At 43.9% G+C, this 19536-nt stretch overlaps 1 protein-coding gene across 3 annotated transcripts in view; it reads right to left on the reverse strand.

Moving 5' to 3' along the window:
• The window catches only part of ZNRF3 (zinc and ring finger 3), a 175306-nt gene that overhangs the window by 147477 nt on the left and 8293 nt on the right, over positions 1-19536 (reverse strand). The gene's annotated exons all lie outside the window — the stretch shown is intronic.

Here is a 19536-nt window from a genome sequence, read left to right on the forward strand (position 1 = left end):
TAATGGGTGTAGCCTCAGGAGAAGGGTTATGGGTATAACTTGAAAGGCAGCTGATGAATGGCTCCCTAGACGTTTCTAGGCACTTGTGGTGTATTAAAAAAAAAACCTCAAAAAAAAAAAAAAAAAACAGTGCTAACTAAAGTCAAATGCTACAACAGCAATTTTCCTCCAAGGTGTCACGAGTGGCCCAGTGTATGCATAGACAGCAACTTGTCACTAGTAACAGCTAAAGGCCAAAGTTGGCATGTGATGTATTTATCTTCAATAAAATGAATTCAAGGTTGTCACTTGAATGTCACCTACTCCCTTACATTCCAGGCTGCTCTCTGGAGAGGAGTGACTGCTAGGGAACAGCCCCCGAACAAGCTCCTGTAGATGCTGTAAATGTTGTGATTACAAACTGCGCGGCTCAAGAAGATGGGGCGGGTGTGTCTATCTGTGGGGTAAGGCAGGGAGGTCCTGTCAGCAAAATCAGGGCCATGTGCATCCCACTGGCCTCTAGAACAAGAGTCAAACACCTCTCCTTGGCATTCAGAGCCCCATCTCTCAGTTCTCCACTCACCTTCACAAATGCAAGTTTGTTTCCCTCCCAGATTCTCCTACCCCCTGGGGCACCTTTCTGAGGTAGAGCTGCAGGTCCATGGGAACCTCACCCAGCCTCCATGCTCAGTTTACCAATGTGGGGACTGAGGTTCAGGGAGGCTAGCTCCCTATGGTCCCACCTAAGTGACAGACTGGGAAACAGATCTCAGGTCACCTGTTTCCTGGCCATGAGCCCACCCTGGCTCACCTTTCTCCCCACACTGTCAAGGCCATATTCCACATCAGGCCGCCTCTGGGTCTACTTGTTAGCCCTCACCAGCTAGGAAAAGACCCCATCCGGCACCAACCCTGCCTAGGTTTCAGCAAGGGCCAGCAGGGGCCAATATAAGCACCCACCTTCCTTAAGAACCCTGCTTGAGACATCGCCCTCCTACCCCTCCCAGACTTATCTCTGCATTTCTACACACTTTCTCTCAGCCCCAGGCATGCAGCACTCAGCCCCTGCGGTGTTATACTGTCACCATGGTACGAATACATCCTGTCTTTCCCATCCACATCATAAGCCCACCCCTAACAGACACTCACAGGTCCCCGGTGGCACAAACTAACCTAAAAGTTGATGGTTCAAATACATCCAGTGGCACCACAGAAGAAAGTCCTGGTGATCGGCTGCCATGAAGATCAACCCACTGCCATTGAGCTGATTCCAACCCCTAACGGCTGTGCGGGACAGAGCAGAACCGCCCCATAGGTTCCCCACTGCCATCGAGCTGATTCCAACCCCTAACGGCTCTGCGGGACAGAGCAGAACTGCCCCATAGGTTCCCCACTGCCATCGAGCTGATTCCAACTCCTAACGGCGGGACAGAGCAGAACTGCCCCATAGGTTCCCCACTGCCATCGAGCTGATTCCAACCCCTAACGGCTGTGCGGGACAGAGCAGAACTGCCCCATAGGTTCCCCACTACCATCGAGCTGATTCCAACTCCTAACGGCTGTGCAGGACAGAGCAGAACTGCCCCATAGGTTCCCAAAGCTACAGATCTTCAGGGAAGCTGACTGCCACATCTTTCCCTTGCGGAGTAGCTGATGGGTTCGAACCACCAACCTTTTGGTTAGCAGCCAAGCGCTTAACCACTGTGCCGCCAGGGCTCCTTCCACAAAGATTACAGTCAAGAAAACCCCATGGAGCAGTTCTACTCTGTAACACATGGGGTCGCCATGAATAGGAAACGACTTGATGGTAACAGTTTTTGGTTTTTTTTTAAACAGGAGTCCAACAGTGAATATCCTCCAGAAAATATCAGGCCCCACATCCACCAACCCTCTCCAAGAGAAGAGGGCATTAAGGCTGAAGCTCAGAAGAGCAGAGCACAGTCAGGTATACCTTCAAACACCCAAAACCTATTCTTGGCTTCCTCACCTTTGTCCCCAAAGAATATGGTAATAAGGCTGATAATAATGACAAGATTGGCATTGCCAACAACCATAGAGGAAGAAAAGAAGATTCTACTTTGCTTTTTGTCTTATTACCTTTGTCAGATCTGAAATCTAATGGAGAAACTGAGGTTCCCAGATACAAACCAGATTTTATCATATTCGTTGCATAAACGGGGAAAATATATGGGCTTTAAAAGAAAGTGCTTCTTTTAATGGCACTACATTTCTAAGATTCTACTTTGCTTTTTGTCTTATTACCTTTGTCAGATCTGAAATCTAATGGAGAAACTGAGGTTCCCAGATACAAACCAGATTTTATCATATTCGTTGCATAAACGGGGAAAATATATGGGCTTTAAAAGAAGGTGTTTCTTTTAATGGCACTACATTTCTAGGAACATAAGAATAGAATATATAGAGACCTAATTAGCACAATCATCCTCTACCTGCAAGGGCAAGTTTTGGTTTGATTATTTTCTGAAAAAATAAATACAGTGAAAATTACCCTGGTCTTAAGGTAGAGTTCTCAATAGAGTGAGGAAACAAGCCCAGCAGGAAGCCTCTAGGACAAAACCCATTGCCATCGAGTCATTTTAAAGGCTGTCATCTCCAACTTTCGGATTAGTCCTAAAGCGCCAGTTTCTCATAGGAGACCATAAAGAGTTAAGACCAGGAGGGACTCTGGAGTGCAGGGAAGGGGTACAGGACCAAAAAATCTTCTTCAGACGACCAACTGAGATGCCAGGCTCTCGCTGGGAGAATCATGAGCCCGGGCACCCGTGTGTCTGTATTAGGCTGTTAGCTTCCTCCTTTTACTCCGCTCCTCCCAGCAAATCTAATCACCACTTTATTCCAAAGTCCCATTTATTTATCATTTTGTTGCTGTTGCTGGGTGCCATCAAGTCGACTCCGACTCAGTGACCCCATGTGACAGAACAGACCTGCCTCATAGCTGCAATCTTTACCAAAGCAGGTCGCCAGGTCTTTCTCCCACAGAGCCACCGGGTAAGCTTGCACCACCAACCTTTCAGTTAGCAGTGGAGTGCTTAACTGTTGCACCACGAGGGCTCCTTTCTAATCATCAATATAAAAAAAACCCAAAATGAAAGCACAGGTCCTATCATTGTATTACCAATGCAGACTTTTCCTTTCTTTAGCAAAAACACATCACATCCAACCGACCACACATCTAATGATGCCACTAAGCCCGAAGGAAGAGTGTCAGTGAGGAATGGATTTTACTCCAAGGCCTAGTTTTGACTGCCAAAGGACAAGGCAAATATGGCCCAAGAACACGCGGCAAACTGAAGCCCCATGAGTGTCACTAGAAAATCCAAGCAACCTCATGCACAAGCCCCAGTGGTACTCATTCATCCCTCGTGGACTTCTATTTGACCAAATTTTGCTAGTGACTCATGTAGCCTTTCCAAAATTGATTTGCACATCACTCATCACTACTTCAAGATGTGCTGCCAGGCACAACTGTTTTATCCACAGCACAGCTGGCGTGCACTGTGGACCAAAGACCAAGATGTCCGGGAGAGGATAAGTCAACACAGAGGGTTGTAGGGGTTCTTTGGAAAGAAATCTGGGCTTTGCTGAATTCTCAATTAACTCTAAAGAGAAGACCTGCAGCCAATTTCAATCCAACGCTACCTTCTTGCTATCATCTAGTTCTTCTGAACCATCCTTTCAATCAGTTGTTGTTTTAGCTGAACATAAGCTGGTTTTCAATGTGAAGTTAAACATGCGATTTAAAGAAAGCATGGATACCAAAGCCTAATATAAATGAACACCCTAGTGGTCCCTGCCAACAGAGCCAAATCATAATTTTCACAGTCCCAAAGTAGTTACAGCATCATCTTAGCTTCAAATCAACAGCACATTTAGAGAACACCCACTTCCCACTGAAAGCTCACAAAATTTTTTTAGAGACAGGCTTATTTGGTTTCTTAAATATATAAAAAGAACAGCAAGTGCCTTTCAATTTTTTCTTTTGTTCTAAAATAAGTATGTTATCAATCCATTCAAAAAGTAAAAGTATGCTGATATCCACAGTGGACCAAGCACTATAAGCAGTTAAAAAGTTCTCTCCGACAATCATTCCACTGCTTGCAAAAAGGTGAGGGGACTTCGGTTTCAAGATAGCCAATGACAGAGACAAAAAACTCTGCAAGAAAAAAGCTAATGTTGGTAATCAAATCGGAATATAGTACTAGGTTGGAAAAACAAATCAAAGCAAAATCTTATCAAAAAATTCCCACAGTACTACATCATGAGAAGGCACGTACACCATCCGAGAGTTGTGAGGACAAAACAATTGCCCCTTGCTCCCTCAGTGAGCCTCTTCTCCGTTCTCAAGGACTGTAAAGTTCTGATGTAGAAGAGACTAGACAAGTTAGTAAAAATTAAAAAGAAAAAAATATTTTTTTAATAAGATTAAAATAATAGTTGGACAGCACGAGGCCATACAAGATAAACTGTCAGGTGGAATGTAGCTGTGCTATTTGGCACCTGGGGATTTTACATGAAAATGACTTGAGTGCTCTTTTTCCAGGTGGCAATTAGCATTTTAGCACATATTCCCCCAAGAAGAGAAAAGGAAAATTAAGGGGGATTGGAGGGAACAATCAATGGGATCTAATGGCTCCACCCAAAACAGAGTAGGCACTCAAAACACCCACTCCGCACTTATCGACATGGTTAGATTCCAAAGACCAGGTCATTATGCAAAAATGGAGGATAACCACATCAGATCACAAAATGGAAGATGATTACATCATTACATAATTGCCAAATTACATCTTTACGTAACTGCCAAACCATTGAGAATCACGGCCTAGCCAAGCTGATACATAACCTTAACCACCACAGCCAGTGTTACTCTTACTTTGCACCTTAGTGTTCATTACTACCAGACGTACAACATTATTAATACACAAAATAGTTGTACAGTAGATTTTTCACTATTGTCGTAAATCCAAAATGTCAGGTAATGAGATAGTCTGTAAGTGAGGAATAGGTGTATATACGTGCTGAATGAAAGAACATAAAAATCCAAGGCAGTGGCTCTGTCCAAGGCCCCTGCTATGCACAGCACATTTCTCTGCTGTAGCCAACAAAGGCTTGTCTTCTAATGGCTGGTTTACTTGTTTTTCTCTCAGGACTGCAAACTTCTTAAAGGCAATGATTGCATATGAGCAACCTGTATTGAGCACTTACTGTACATGGTATACATATAATCTCAGTTAACCCTCACAATCCTGAAGTACAAGTCCCACATTACAGATGAGGAAACACAAGTTCAGGGAGGTGGGTAGAACTGGGATGCAAACACAGGCCTGTCTCGCTCCGGGGCCATGCTCTCAACCACTGTGCCCCATACACGGCCTCTTGTTCTGGTGAATTCTGAACTCTCAGAACCCAATGAACTACAGATTTTAGTCTCAATCTGCCAAAAAGCTGCAAGAGGTTAGCAGACTGCCATTAGACTTATCTGCCTCAAGCTATAGTACGGTAAGGCTGTAAACAGTCCTGAGCTCCAGCCTTGATTCTCCTTTCTCTAGCTGTATTAAACTTCTCTGCACTTTGGTTTCCTCACCTGAAAAACAAGAATGGAACCTCTGGTTGATCAGAGTCCTCCTGAGAACCTGAGACAAATAGTCCCAAGGATAGTGTCCAACACAGTGTTCATTCATTCAAACATTTCACCCAGCGCCTGTGTGACCTTCCTCCCTAAAAGGCTTCCATGTAGCAGGAGGCAGAGCCAGCAATGATAGAGGAAGCCATGAAATGTTCTGCACTTCTATCTGTCAGGCCCAGGTGAGTTACAGCAGTGGAGGGTTTGGTAACTTGAATTGTTTCATAAGCAGAATGTTTACCCAGAGTCCAGGCAGGAGAAACCACTGTCCTCTGTTCCACCCTCTGTTTTGACTGGTACAAAGTTTCCTTTTTCTTAATGGTTTAAGGCAATCTACAACACAGCCATGTTTTTCCCATCTCTGAGACCCAAGTCTGATTCTCTACCACTTTGGGCAGCAAAATCCCGTATAGCCAAATGCAACAACCCTGCACTGATCAGGAGAGAGTGCTATGTCTCTGCCCAGATCCGCCCCAGCTATAACAATATCTGTTGAGGTTATATTATAAATCATAACTTGCAGAAGCCTGGTCAGCCTGCAAGGCAGAGAGGCCAACACAGCCTGGCCATCATAAAGAGACACCTACACACATACAAACCAGGCCACAACTGCACATCTGAAAGCTTTGTGGGTCTGTCAGAGAGCAGATTCCGGAGCCAAATCAGAAAACACTCAGGCTCTAAAAAGTAAAGGGACTAACAGAAGTGCCTTCGGCAATCTCAAGCAGGCAAGATGACACCGAGAGGTGGCCTTTACCAAAGAAGCAAAAAGAAGGGTCAACTTTGTGTGTGAAGGCAGGCAAAGTGCCTTCACCAAAGCTGCAAAGGAAACAAAAATAAACTCACAGGATAAAAGGAAGGCTGTTACATGAGGAAGAACTTTTGCTCCAGTTAAAAAAAGAGAGAGAGAGAAGAAAAAAAAGAAAGCACACACTGAAATGATCTAAAGCTGCCTATAAATATTTGGGAACATCAAAGGCGGTCCTGTTAAATTAAAAATGCTGTCACAGATAGGAACTAGCCTCTAGCACTGCCAGCTTCAACATGTGAGCCTGTGATCTGAGAAGCGAGGGCTCAGCTCCTCAAGAAATCTGATTCACTGAAGAAAAAAGTGAACGAGCAGTTGAGTTTTAATAAGGGCATTAAATACCTTACGAATGAGCTAATTAGAGTTTAACTCTTTCAAGACTGTCCGAGTGCTTAAGAATGCTGTAAAGTAAGCTCCCTCAAGAATCTAGTTAAATTGGTCTCAAAAACTACAGTGTAAAAGAAATGTTATTAAAATAGCACCTTATGACTTCAAAGGTCACAAATCCCACCAGGACACCTCAGTCTGGAAGGTGGAAGCAAGGTGAAAAGAAGGCAACAGGTTAACCAAGAACTGTTTTCTGAGGTGAGCTGAGGTTGCTTGCTTCTTTAGAGGTGTTCGTTTTTTTCTAGTTTAGACTAGGTGAGAACAAGCTCTCTTTCTAATACCAGAATCATTCTAACTTCTGAAAAGGCCCTTTACCAGAGATACTCTGAGGAGAGATGCGGTGTGTCAAGTAGGAAGCCTTCATCTACTAGACCTCCCTTCCCTTGCTCCCCCACTCACTCACAAGCCACAAAAAATCATGGCTGAGCCTCCCCAGACACATTCGAGGTCACTACAGGAAGTCACACAACAGTCTTTCCTACACACATCTGGATCCCAAGGAAACCAAGAAGAGTCCACACCTAGGGAAGTTCCATCAGGACAGCAAATTTTTTCAGAACCAAGACTCTTTGGCCTTGAAGTAGAAAGAATTGAAACCTCTTGGAAAAAGCCTACACGAACCTGCATAGAAGAAGGGGCATGTTAGCCAGTGCTGCTATAACAGAAATACTACAAGTGGATGGCTTTAACAAACAGGAATTTATTTTCTCACAGTTTAGGAGGCTGGAAGACTGAATTCAAAGCACCGGCTCTGGAGGAAGGTCCTTGTCTCTTCAGCTTCTGTTTCCTGGTTCTCTGGAGACCTCCATTGTCTTGGCATCTATCTTACTCCATCTCTGCTTCCTTAATCTGTTCCTTTTATATTTTGTAAGAGATTGACTCAAGACACACCCTACACTAATCCTGTCTCACTAACATAACTAAGACGACTCATTCCCTAATAGGATTATAACCACAGACATAGACGTTAGGATTTACAACACATATTTTTGGGGGATGAAGCCTTGGTGGCACAGTGGTTAAGAGCTACCACTGTTAACCAAAATGTTGAGAGTTCAAATCCACCAGCTGCTCCTTGGAAACCCTATGGGGCACTTCTACTCTGTCCTGTAGGGTCTTTATGAGTCAAAATCAACTTGACAGCAATGGGTTTAGTTGTGGGTTTCTTTTTTTTTTTTCCTTCCCTGGCGGGGGGGGGAAGAGAACACAATTAAATCCATAAGATTTCACCCTTTGGCCCCCCAAAATTCATGTTCTTTCCACATGTAAAACACATTTACCCCATTATATTACCCCAAAAGTCTTAAATCAACTCCAAATCCAAAATCTCATCTTCTGAATTATCTAAATCAAATATGGGTGAGACTTTAGGTATATTCCACCCTGGGGAATATTCTTCATCTGTGAACCTGTGAAATCTAGACTATAAGTTATGTGTTTCCAAAGTACAGTAGTGGAACAGGCACAAGGCAGACACTTCCATTACAAATGGGAGAAATCGGAGATAAAGATAACAGGCACCCAGCCAGTCCAAAACCCAGAGGAGTAATTTACATTAGCTCTCAAGGCTTGAAAATAATCCTCTGTTATTTGGGACCATGTGGGCAATGGTCCCAACCTCAAGACTCTGGGTGTCAGTCATGCCCTCTGTATGCTGGGTGGAGACCCCTTGGCTCTGAGCTTCAGCTTCACCTTCTAGGCCTCTGGGATGGCAACTCTGCTCCCTCAGTTTTGGGCAGCCCCATTCTCCTAGTCCATCTGAGTGGTGACCCCAATCCCTCACCCCAACAGGCCCCACTCTTCTGCCCCTTGGACATCACTGCCCTGCCCCCTCAGCTTTAAGCAGCAGCCCCATCCACCTAGCACACCTTAATGGCAGCCTCACACTCTGGAACCAAGCTGGTAAAGATCTGACTCTTTGAAACCTAAGAGGCTGTGGCCACACTCTTTGAAATCCAGGAGACCGTGGCCCCACCCTTTGAAACTGAGAAGATCCTGCTTTTCTGTGCTCCTTCCAACAGTTCTGCAGATCTCCAAATTGTTACAGGGGTGGTTCTTTTCTTTTCTTGAAGAACAACAGATGTAGCTCCTTTGGCTGTCTCCTGCCTGTAGAATTCCAAGAGCCAGACAGCATTCTTTACTTTTGTTCTTTCTCTATCCCCTTCAGTCTAAACTGACAAGTTTTCTGCTATGGTAGTTGGTTAAATCCATCACTCACAGGCTTAATCTCTTTAAGAAAAGATCGTGTAGCCAAATCCTTGATGAAAATTCTAGGACACATGTCCTTAGTTTGTACAAAAGAATTTCCCAAATTTTTAAGCTGTTTTCATTTTGCACAGGTCATTTTTAAGTCCATCTCTTTCCTCTTGCATTTTACTGTAAGTGGCAAGGAGAAAACGCACAACCCCTTTAAGATCTTGGTTAGGAATCTCATCAGTTAGACATACAAGTTCGTCACTTACAAGTTCTACTTTCCACCAAACATTTGAACATAATTCAGACAAGCTCTTTGCCACTGCAGAAAAATCACTGCCCTTCCTTCATCTCCAATCACATGTTCAACATTTTCTTTTAAAGCCTCACCAGAAGCACATTTAATGTCCACATTTCTAGCAACATTCTGTTGCTGGCACCATGTGTATTCTCTAAAATGATAGAGCTCTCCTCACTTCCTTCTGAGCCCTTACCAGAATTACAATTGACATCCATAATTTCACCAACACTCTCTTTAAGGCAATCTAGGCTTTTACTATTAGGCACCTTAAAACTCTTCCAGCCTCTACCCATTACCCAATTCTAAAACCATTTCTACATTTTCAGTGTTTGTTAGAGCAACATCCCAGTATTCTGGTACCAAATTCTATCTAGTCCTGCTGTAACAGAAACACCACAAGTGAATGGCTTTAACAAACGGAAATTTATTTTCTATTTGTTTAGGAGGCTAGAAGTCAAAATTTAAAGCGCTGGCTCTAGAGGGGGGCTTTCTCTCTGTGTCAGCTCTAGGGAAAGTCCTTGTCTCTTCAGCTTCCGATTCCTGGTTCCTTGGAGATTGCCATGTATCTTGGCATCTACCTTACCCCATCTCTGCTTCCTTAATCTGCTCCTTTTATATTTTGTAAGAGATTGACTCAAGACACACCCTCCACTAATTCTGTTTCATTAACATAACAAAGAGAACTCATTCCCAAATGGGATTATAACCACAGGCATAGAGGTTAAGATTTACAACACATATTTTGGGGGGACACAATTCTATCCATAATAGGGCATCCTTCCATTGCCCAGTTTCAGGAATTTGAGAGAAGGAGGTAGCAGAGATGGAAACTACCTTCTCCATTCAAGGACAGGAATGCTCAGCCCAGTCTTGGTGGGAGGGGTTAAAAAAAACACAACATACTCCCATCATTCCCATTTTTAGTAAAATTCAATGTGTCTAATTCTGGGGGCTAAGATTAATAAAGTATTTGCCTTGGCAAAATCACACGCTGGATCAAACCAAGTGCTGAAGTCACTTATACCTGCCACAGGTCCCACATAATTAAACCCCCAGAGCAAAGCCTTAAGCGTGTCACAACATTCCATGTGCCCTTGCCAGATCCAGCAGAGCAACCAGCCACCCAGCTTTCCTCTGTAGCAGACACACCCCTGTGCAGCCCATGTGGCCTCAGGGACAACAGGCAGGTTGGTCTAGAAACCAGAAACCCAGCCTCCTGCACACAGGACTCGTAATTCACATCCAGCTGCGTATGCGTGTGTACATGTGTGAACATGCGTGTACACCCAAATGACAACGTTCAGGGCCTGGGCAATGATCTAGCTGCAGGGAACAGAGATGGGCAGACAAAGATGCGACAAAGCACCCCTCCCAAGAAACAGGTGAAAGCAGCAGCTAGGAATTATGGAGAAATGAACAGCCTGAGCCTCTTGCAGATGTTTTAGAACCACTCTGAAGTCCTTGAATTCCACACTAGAGAAGAAAGAACACAGCAGCAAGTAAGAAGGTCCTGAGAGTTTTTGAAAAAAAGATACCTTCTATATGACAACTTCTAAATAGGTTGAGCCTTTAGATTTTTTAAACCTTGATCAACTACTACTTTAGAACAAAAAATTTCAATCATTTGGGAATACAACATCAATGTTAGGTATACATAAAGAGGCATCCCTGGGTGGTGCAAACGGTGCACTGGGCTGCTAACCAAAAGGTTGGAGGTTTGAGACCACCCAGAGGTGCCCCAGAAGAAAAGCCTGGTGATCTACTTCTAAAAAATCCACTACTGAAAACCCTATGGAACACAGTCCTTCTGACACACATAGAGTTACCCTAAGTCAGAACTGACTCAGTGGCAACTGGCAGTAGTAGGCAGTAGCGTATGTGAGGAGTATCATAAAATTAGATACGTTATTTCCTTGATCATCATGCTCACCCTCACCATCACTAAACACAAATTGCATGTTGTAACTCATTTAATCCTCGCAACAACTCTAGGAAAGACGTGCTCCTTGTTTATCTCCGTTGTATAGACAAAGAAACTGAGAGCCTATGAGGTAAAAAAAAAAAAAAAAAGTCACTTTTCCACAGCACGTAAGTGGCAGAGTCAGAATTCAAACACAGGCAGTCTGGCTCCAGACATGGCACTCTGCTGCCTCTTCCCATCGAAGGAAATTCAGAGCCACTACATTCTGCAAAATTTACAACATGCTTTTGGAAACCCTGGTGGCGTAGTGGTTAAGAGCTATGTCTGCTAACCAAGAGGCTGGCAGTTCAAATCCACCAGGTGCTCCTTGGAAACTCTATGGAGCAGTTCCACTCTGTCCTATAGGGTCGTTATGAGTCGGAATCAACTCGGTGGCAATGGTTTTTTTTTTTTTTTAAAGAGCCTGGCAAACCCTGGGTACCTGTAAAAGCAAATGGAAAAATCACTGCTCCTAACAGCCATGCCAGTGTTTGATGGCACGAAAGTATCCTCTCAACTCCTCTCAAATACAGCTGACTAAAGGCTATAGTTACAAGATAGAAGTAAACAGAACTTATAACCAAACCAGGTTATAGTCCAAAAGTTAATTTATAAGTAGGCTGGCAATTAGGAATCCATGTGTATTTTCTCCCATAAAATAGCAATGCTGTTCCTGCTCCACGAAAAAAGTCAATTTGCTTCATTAAAATGTGTCCAGAGTTTGAGGAACTGGCAACTGCTTGAGGACTCCACACTGTAGCCAGGTCACCTATGAGGGAGAGCAGCCCAGAACAGAAGAGCAGCCATGGCAGAGGTCATGAATCCCAGTACTCAACTCCTAAGCCCCCCTTGGTATCGCTCTTCCCTAACTTTACACACACTTCTAACCAACATGGTTCCCTGGATTTCTAGGAATGGACTAAAGAAATCTGAAGCAGCGAATCAGAGTTGCTAAGGCAGAGAGATTGACAGGGAAAGGAACGACTCAGAGACAGGTGTCCCATCAGCCAAAAGGGAGCTGAAGGAGCACCTTCTGAGCACTGCACAATTCTAGGGGGTGCATTCACATCTGTGGTCACCCAGGAGTCACCTTATGACCAATTTCAGGCAAGTAGAAGTCAAGCGTCTTGAGAAAGGGGCCGCTTTTTCTAATTTATACCAAAGGACTCTGGGTTGGAGAGGGGAAAAGTTACAAGATTGAGACACCATCCCTGCCCTAAAGAAAGTTCTAGTCTCATCAGAATTGATTTACGGTCAATCTCCCCCTTCTGAGATACTACTACGTTTTCATTCAAGGGGTAGGGGCTTTTTTGGGGGAGGACAAGGCATAAGAGAAAGCAACGCAAGACAGTCGGAGCTATCTGAACCTGGACAAGTTACAGCCTCTGATGGCTCAGGTTTCCCATAAAGAGGCAATTAGAGCAGTGCATGGCACCCTCCAGTCCCTTCCCACCCTGCATTCTGGCCTCCCATCTGGTTCACTAAACCAAAAAAAAAAAAAAATACACACATTGCCATCGAGCCAATTTTGACTCATAGTGATCCTATAGGACAGAGTAGAACTGCTGCATAGAGTTCCCAAGGAGCAGCTGACAGATTCGAGTTGCTGACCTTTTGGTTAGCAGCCGAGCTCTCAATCACTGCATCATCAGGGCTCCTGATTCACCAGGCCTGATCAATTCCCTTCCTGACACAACACAAAGCAATGAGAACTAACCACATAGGGCACTTAGAGCAAAGGGGCTAAGGGAGGTTCCAGCGTAGGGGGACAAGTCCTTCCTTCTCCCATCCCAGCTCTACCTGCCAAAGCTCAAGAGTAGGGCATCCTAAAATCCCAGTTGTGGGTGACGGCACCTGCGACCCTGGCGGTCTTATCTTTGCTGAATATACAAGAGAGAAGAGAGGTCTTCTTTGGTGGCGCGGTAGTGGGGGAGAAAGTCCCCATCCACTCTCCCTCCTGTTGTTCTTTTCCTTTCTCCTCCTCAATCAGCCATCCTAGGTTATTGTTGCCAGAGGGCAAGGTATGGTATAGAGGGGAAAGAGAGAGTTAGTGGTATTAAGAGACAGAAGATTCCCTGTGTACCCTATCTAGGGAAGACATTCACACACGTAAGTCCCCACTATATAACTTCCCCAAGTTTACAAGAGGACAATTCAAACAGCCTTGCAAAAGTAAATGAAAGGCACAGCTGGAGGAAGGCTGGGTACAGGAGGTCAGCGAGATAAGGAGCACTCGGCAGACAAAAGATACAACAGGGGTGCTGGCAGTCTTGGGGGCAAGGTGGTATCTGGAACTGGGATATGTGCAAGTGAGAAACAGAAAAAGAGGTGACATAAATGCTTCTTGCTTTAAAATTCTGTGGAGCCCTAGGTACTCCCTGAAATCTTTATGGGACAAAGGGAGACAGAAACAAAGTTCTAAAAAAGTAAATTCATATACTACATGCTCTCTGAGCATGTAGTAAGAATTTGGGGATTTTCTACAACATCCCTGGCAAGGGTGCATATAGGGAGCAATTTTACTTGGAATATTCAAAACTAGCCTGCCTCTATCCCAATGCTGTTTTAAAGCCTCCTGATTCCAAAAACAAGGTTGGCATGGCAACCAAAGCACCAGTCGCCGTGGTCCCTAACCACATCCGCCAGGGCTTGGCATGCTGAGACGTGTGCCAACTCTGTTGTCTGTAGGGCACTCCTGGCCGCAGTACGCAGCAAGCTATAATCAAGACAGAAACCGCCGCATTCGTATAGAACTCGGCTCAACATAAATATTCATTAAATGTGAAAACCTATGGTGATGCAATGTTGAGACTGCAAATTTAAACACGAGAGTCAGGAAATGCAAAAATTACCACTGCCACTGGATCTTGAAATCACCCACATGGCACATTTAATGCCACAAGCCAGCTTCTATGTGTCCTAAAGATTTAAACCTAGTAACACCCAAACTTCAAAACTACAAGCTAGCTCTTAGTTTGATTCCTAGGAGTAGGGCAGCAATTACTGATGGGTACAGGAGCATTCCTAGAGTGGATATGCCATGAAAAGGGAGCCAGGAAAACCCTCCAGTCCATGTGAAATGCGACACATCACAGATACTCTAGAATATTCCTGAAGGTCCCAGTGCCCATGTCACTACCACTGTTCCAAAAAAAATGACAATAACAAAAATAAACTTAACATGCCAACATGAACAGAACCTGGCAGTAATTTAATAATTTCCTAAATGCTTATAGTGGACCCTAGAAGCAGCAGAAAAGCAAAGGTTAATTAAATTGAACTCTAAAATTCTTCTACATGTAATATTTCTTTAGAGAGTCCTTTACAATGCTGCTTCCCACCTAGCAGTTAAACACAGGATCAAGACCCACACCAGAGATTCCAAAAGAGGAAAAAAAAAATGAAAGAAGTAATATGGTACAAATTGAAGTGCTAACGCAAATGAAGTTTTTTCTGGGGGGTCATTCTAGAGCTACATATAACTTTTGCTGTCCCCAAAAGTACTAGTTTCCCAAGTGACACCAAAATATTATATATATATTTAAATATTTATTTAATATTTAAATAAAATACACTCCCTAAAAGTCTGCAGTGAGGCTGAGGAGGTCTTTGCTTCCCCAGCGTGCTGTGAACAACGTACTGGGGCAGCCACAGGCCAGCTGCAAGGACTGGAGGCCATCATCTCCCATCCTACCTCCTTTCTCCAGGCCTCTTGGAGACTAGAGGCCAGGTAAAGTTATTGTTGAGAGTCTGATCCATCCCAACTATTTGGAAGGGCCCTAGGACACACCCATGTCTGAAAATTGCTGGTGAATCGTTTCTACAGAGAATGTTTCTACAATCCTTCAAAAGGCCAAGTCTTTTTCTGGCTACACTAATATCCTCATCACACGCATTAACTTGTGTATTTATGATCTAAAGGAATTTCAGTTCAGCTAATATCTAAGAGTTTTAGACGCAAGGCAATAGGTGGATGAGTAAAACATATCTGCTAAAAGCTGTGATCTTATAGGAAACAGGAAACATTAATAAATGGCATTTAAGACCAGAAGCAAAAAATGGGGAGTGCTTTGGTTTGAAGGAATGCACTAGTGGAACTAAGACATGCTTGAATGGAGAAACTGGAGGTTGGCCTGTGGATGGAAGAGTTGCAAGAGGGGGGAGGGAGAATAGAAAGGGAACGATGGGATTGGGATGTGAAGGTACAGGAACACCTTCCAGCAGGAGGGCAATTTGAAACGAAAGGCACAGAGGGAGGAAAGCTCAGGACCCATTCAGGGAACAAGTACTAGAACACAAATACCTAGGCCCATGTCCTAAAGCAACAATGAGAGAGGCTAAGCGCCAGCCCAGGTCACCTACGGAGGGACTGTGAAGTCAGTACTCAGTTCAGCAGTAAACAATGGATGTCACTTAAAGATTTTGATCAAGGTAGTGACAGGATCAGAGACTTATTTAGAAAGATAAATGCACAGGGGGTGGGGGTAGAATTGATGGGAGGGGAGAGAATATGAGACAGAAAGACGTCTTGGGCAGCATCGGGCATGAAGAGGTCAGGTCAGCTGCCACACTCCGCAAAGGGAAGAGCAAACCACGCATTATCTTGAGGGCACCACCATCTCCCTTTGCCTCGGCCACAAGATACCTTGATTTAAATTTTGAAATAGCTTCACAAGTCAAGCTTATAACATTCCTTACATGTCATTAGCTGTCCGCTTACCACCTATCCAAGACTGAGGCACTTTCCAAAAAGATGCCAACTCTCTGGGTACCCAGCTATATTTCCAAAAATCGCATAAAGGTGCTGAACACACAATGTCAAATGCATTCAAGTACAACTATAAAATCAGATACAAAGAAAACCATTCTATGTCAAGAATGGGACAAGCCACTGCAGATGGCCTTCTGGGGCAGAATGCTGGGAAAGAGCTCCCAGATAAGGAGGAGAATGAGATAAAGAAATTCAAAGTGCAGTAGGATCCGAAAGCACCACGGTATTCTGGAGCTCGAACCATCAAAGCAGGATGCCCTCCTAGGAAGACCACTATCTGGGAACCCTAAAGCTGACTTCTAATCCCAGCTCCTCTTGGGACCAAATGCCCAAGGCTCTTGCCTGCAGTTCCTTTCTCTGCTACAACGGGAGAACTGAGCCACAGCATATTCAAGGTGCCCTTCAGCACAAACACTAACAGTTAAACCAAGGAGCAAAAGACAGGAGGTAACATAGGCCAAATGGCTGTTAGACTTCAGCCTTTGAGAAGTCCTTGAGAAGGCAGGAGCACTCATAAAAAGTAAGGACACTCTGGCCATGCCAGGGTCAGTTGGGCCTTGCCCAGCAGCATAACTCATGGGGTCCAACGAAAGGTTGTAAAGCCACTCACAGACACATGACACACAGGACGGTTGAGGAAAAGGAGAAGAGAGAGACTCGTCAAGCGCAGCTCAAAAGCTTCCAGCTTCAGAATTTTCAGGAACAGAAAGGATGGCAAACTCCAATGCCAACAGGGGCCAGGCATTTGCGAATGCAACTGTCAGTGACAAAGGAAGCCAGTGCCAGGTGACAGGGACTGTGAGCTCGAGTGCACTGCCTCACTGGAAAGGGACGGCTGCTAGTCCACTGTGGAAGGCTGTTGTCCTGTGAGAATGTGGACCTACTGGGGCCAGATCTTTCCATTTTTCAAGAAGAGCCAAAAACTCAGATTTTTAGGTAAAAAATTCTAGATTTTTAATGAACAAAATAGCCGGAAGCTGTTTTCAGCCTAGGAGCCTACTGTCTGGATGCACAAGATAGTCCAGCACTTGGCTCTATTTGCATCTCTGACAGCGTCACTCTGACTGCAAGGACAGATCCGTGGTGGTCTTTCCGAACCCAGTGGCTGCTCTATCGTAAAGAGGCAGTGCAGAACACCGCGCAGAACACTGCAAACGCAGGAGCACCCCCTGGGCAACAATCTGCTGCACGGGGGTGGCGGCAGCACAGCGGCCCCTTCCGTCTGCCTGGACAGCTGCCGTGTCCCTGCGCAGAACACAAGGGCAACCTGCTGCTCCTGAATCGTGCTCAGTTACACCTACAAGGAGGGGTACTTGATCCCACGCCAGGAACCGTCCTTCAATGCAGAGATTAGTTATAGCTTAGGTCCTTGCGGCAGGGAAGGGAAAAGTGTTTTACCATTTAGTAGATGATAGGAATATAATAGACTTTCACATTTATGAAGTTCTTTTTGGTTTTTTTTTTTTTTTTTTTTAAGAAACAGAGACTACCCATTACGAGCAAGGGTGCACGAATGCCTACCTAGTGTGGGGAGTATAAACTAGACCACTCTTCTGCAGAGCAACCTGGCCATATGTATCAAAAGCCTTAAAAATGTTTATACTGCTTGAAGCAGTGATCCTAGTTCTAGAAATTAATCTTATGAGAATAATTAAGAGACAGAGAAGGGATGTCTGCTGCAGCACTACTTAAAATAATGAAAACAAGAATATATCATACAGCCACTAAAAATGCTTCAGCGTATTTAGTAACAGGAAAACACTCCAGCTGGACAAAAGATTATAAGCACTATGTAATGTTTTTTGAATTTTCTTTAAAACTCTTGTACGCTCGTGGCAGAAAAAAAAAAAAGGAAGGAAAATATTCTAAAACACAAAAGGTTAACAGAGGTTATCTTTAAGTTAAAACAAAAACAAAACCAGTTGTGTCAAGTCAATTCCAACTCAGGGCGACCCCATGTGTTTCAGAGTAGAACTGTGCTCCACAGGGTTTTCGATGGCTGATTTTTTGGAAAAGGATCACGAGGTCTTTCTTCCAAGGCACCTCTGGGTAGCCTTGAACCTCCAAACTTTCAGTTAGTAGCCAAGTGTTTAACTGTGCCTCCTAGGGACTCAATCTTTAGGTAGTGGTATTAACTTCCTTTTTCATACTTTTCTTTAATTTCTAAGTATTCTATAATAAACATGTATTACTTTCATAATTACAAAATAAGTTAGATGATTTTCTTTAAAGGGAGGTCTTAGCCCCAATTATAGGTAACATAAAATGTATTCTAACACTTTTACCTAAATCTCACCAAATTAGACCTGGGTCCTCAGGCAGGTGGGGCAGTGAGCTCTGGTTACAGGTGGCCCAAGTTCAACCCCAGCCTCTAAGGCCTCAGGTAGTTTACTTAAGACTGTCAGCCTCAGTTTACTCCGTGAAGTGGGGCTAATTCAACTGCCCAAATTTTTATGTGAGAACTTATAGAAAAAAAAAATCTGTAAAGTGCAAAGTACATCATGGCTGCATTTTAAAAGCTATGTTTCTTCTCTAGGCTATTTCCACAGGAAAAATTCAATAAAATGTCTGCTGACAAGTTAGCGTCTCAGATTAACCAAAGTTCAAGTAGAAAATCAAGTTTTAATCAAATTCTTACCCACTGGATGGAGAAAGACATAGAGATTTATACCCTTGGAAACCTATGGGGTAGATGTGAGTTGGAATTGTCCCGATGGCCATGGATTTAGGTTTTTTTGGATGAGGTCCTAACATGTACCTATCAAACACCACCTCAATTATTTTATATTAAAATGAGGCCATTTCTGCACTAGACTCCAACTTAGGGCAACCCCAATTCATGGTGACCCCATGTGTGTCAAAGTAGAACTATGCTCCATAAGGTTTTCAATGGCTGATTTTTGGAAGTAGGTAGCCAGGCCTTTCTTCCAAGGCACCTCTATGTGGGCTTGAACCTCCAACCCTTCGGTTAACAGCCCAGCATGTTAACCATCTGCACCACCCAGGGACTCCATTTCTGCACTAGGAGGCTTAAAGTCCCATCCTAGCATACATTTTCACATCAAACTTCCAGGATCGTCAAAGCAGTTTAACCAAATCAACTCTACACATCCAGTGGCTAAACAACCATATCACTGACTGCTGGGGAGAGAGGGGAATTAATACTAAGTCTTCCAACATAGCTTAAGGGTAATAAAAATAAAATACTCTCCCTTGAACCACAATGGGTCAGCTGACCTCATTCTGTTAACACTATCATGAGTCAACAGACTCGCTCAAAATCAGATTTTAAAACATCTCATTCAAGCTACAAATGAACAAAGAACCTCTACTCTTTACCTCCTTCCTATCTGTTTGACAAGCATAAAGATACATCTCTACTAAGAGGTTATCAGCTTTAACCTCACAGGTAGGTAAAAATGAGTGGGAAAAGACCAAAATGCCCAAATCACATACTATGTTTTCATTAGATATTTCTTCAGGATGGGTTGCC

This window comes from Elephas maximus, chromosome 22 (genome assembly GCF_024166365.1).
Source record: "Elephas maximus indicus isolate mEleMax1 chromosome 22, mEleMax1 primary haplotype, whole genome shotgun sequence".
Classification (NCBI taxonomy): Eukaryota; Metazoa; Chordata; class Mammalia; order Proboscidea; family Elephantidae; genus Elephas; species Elephas maximus.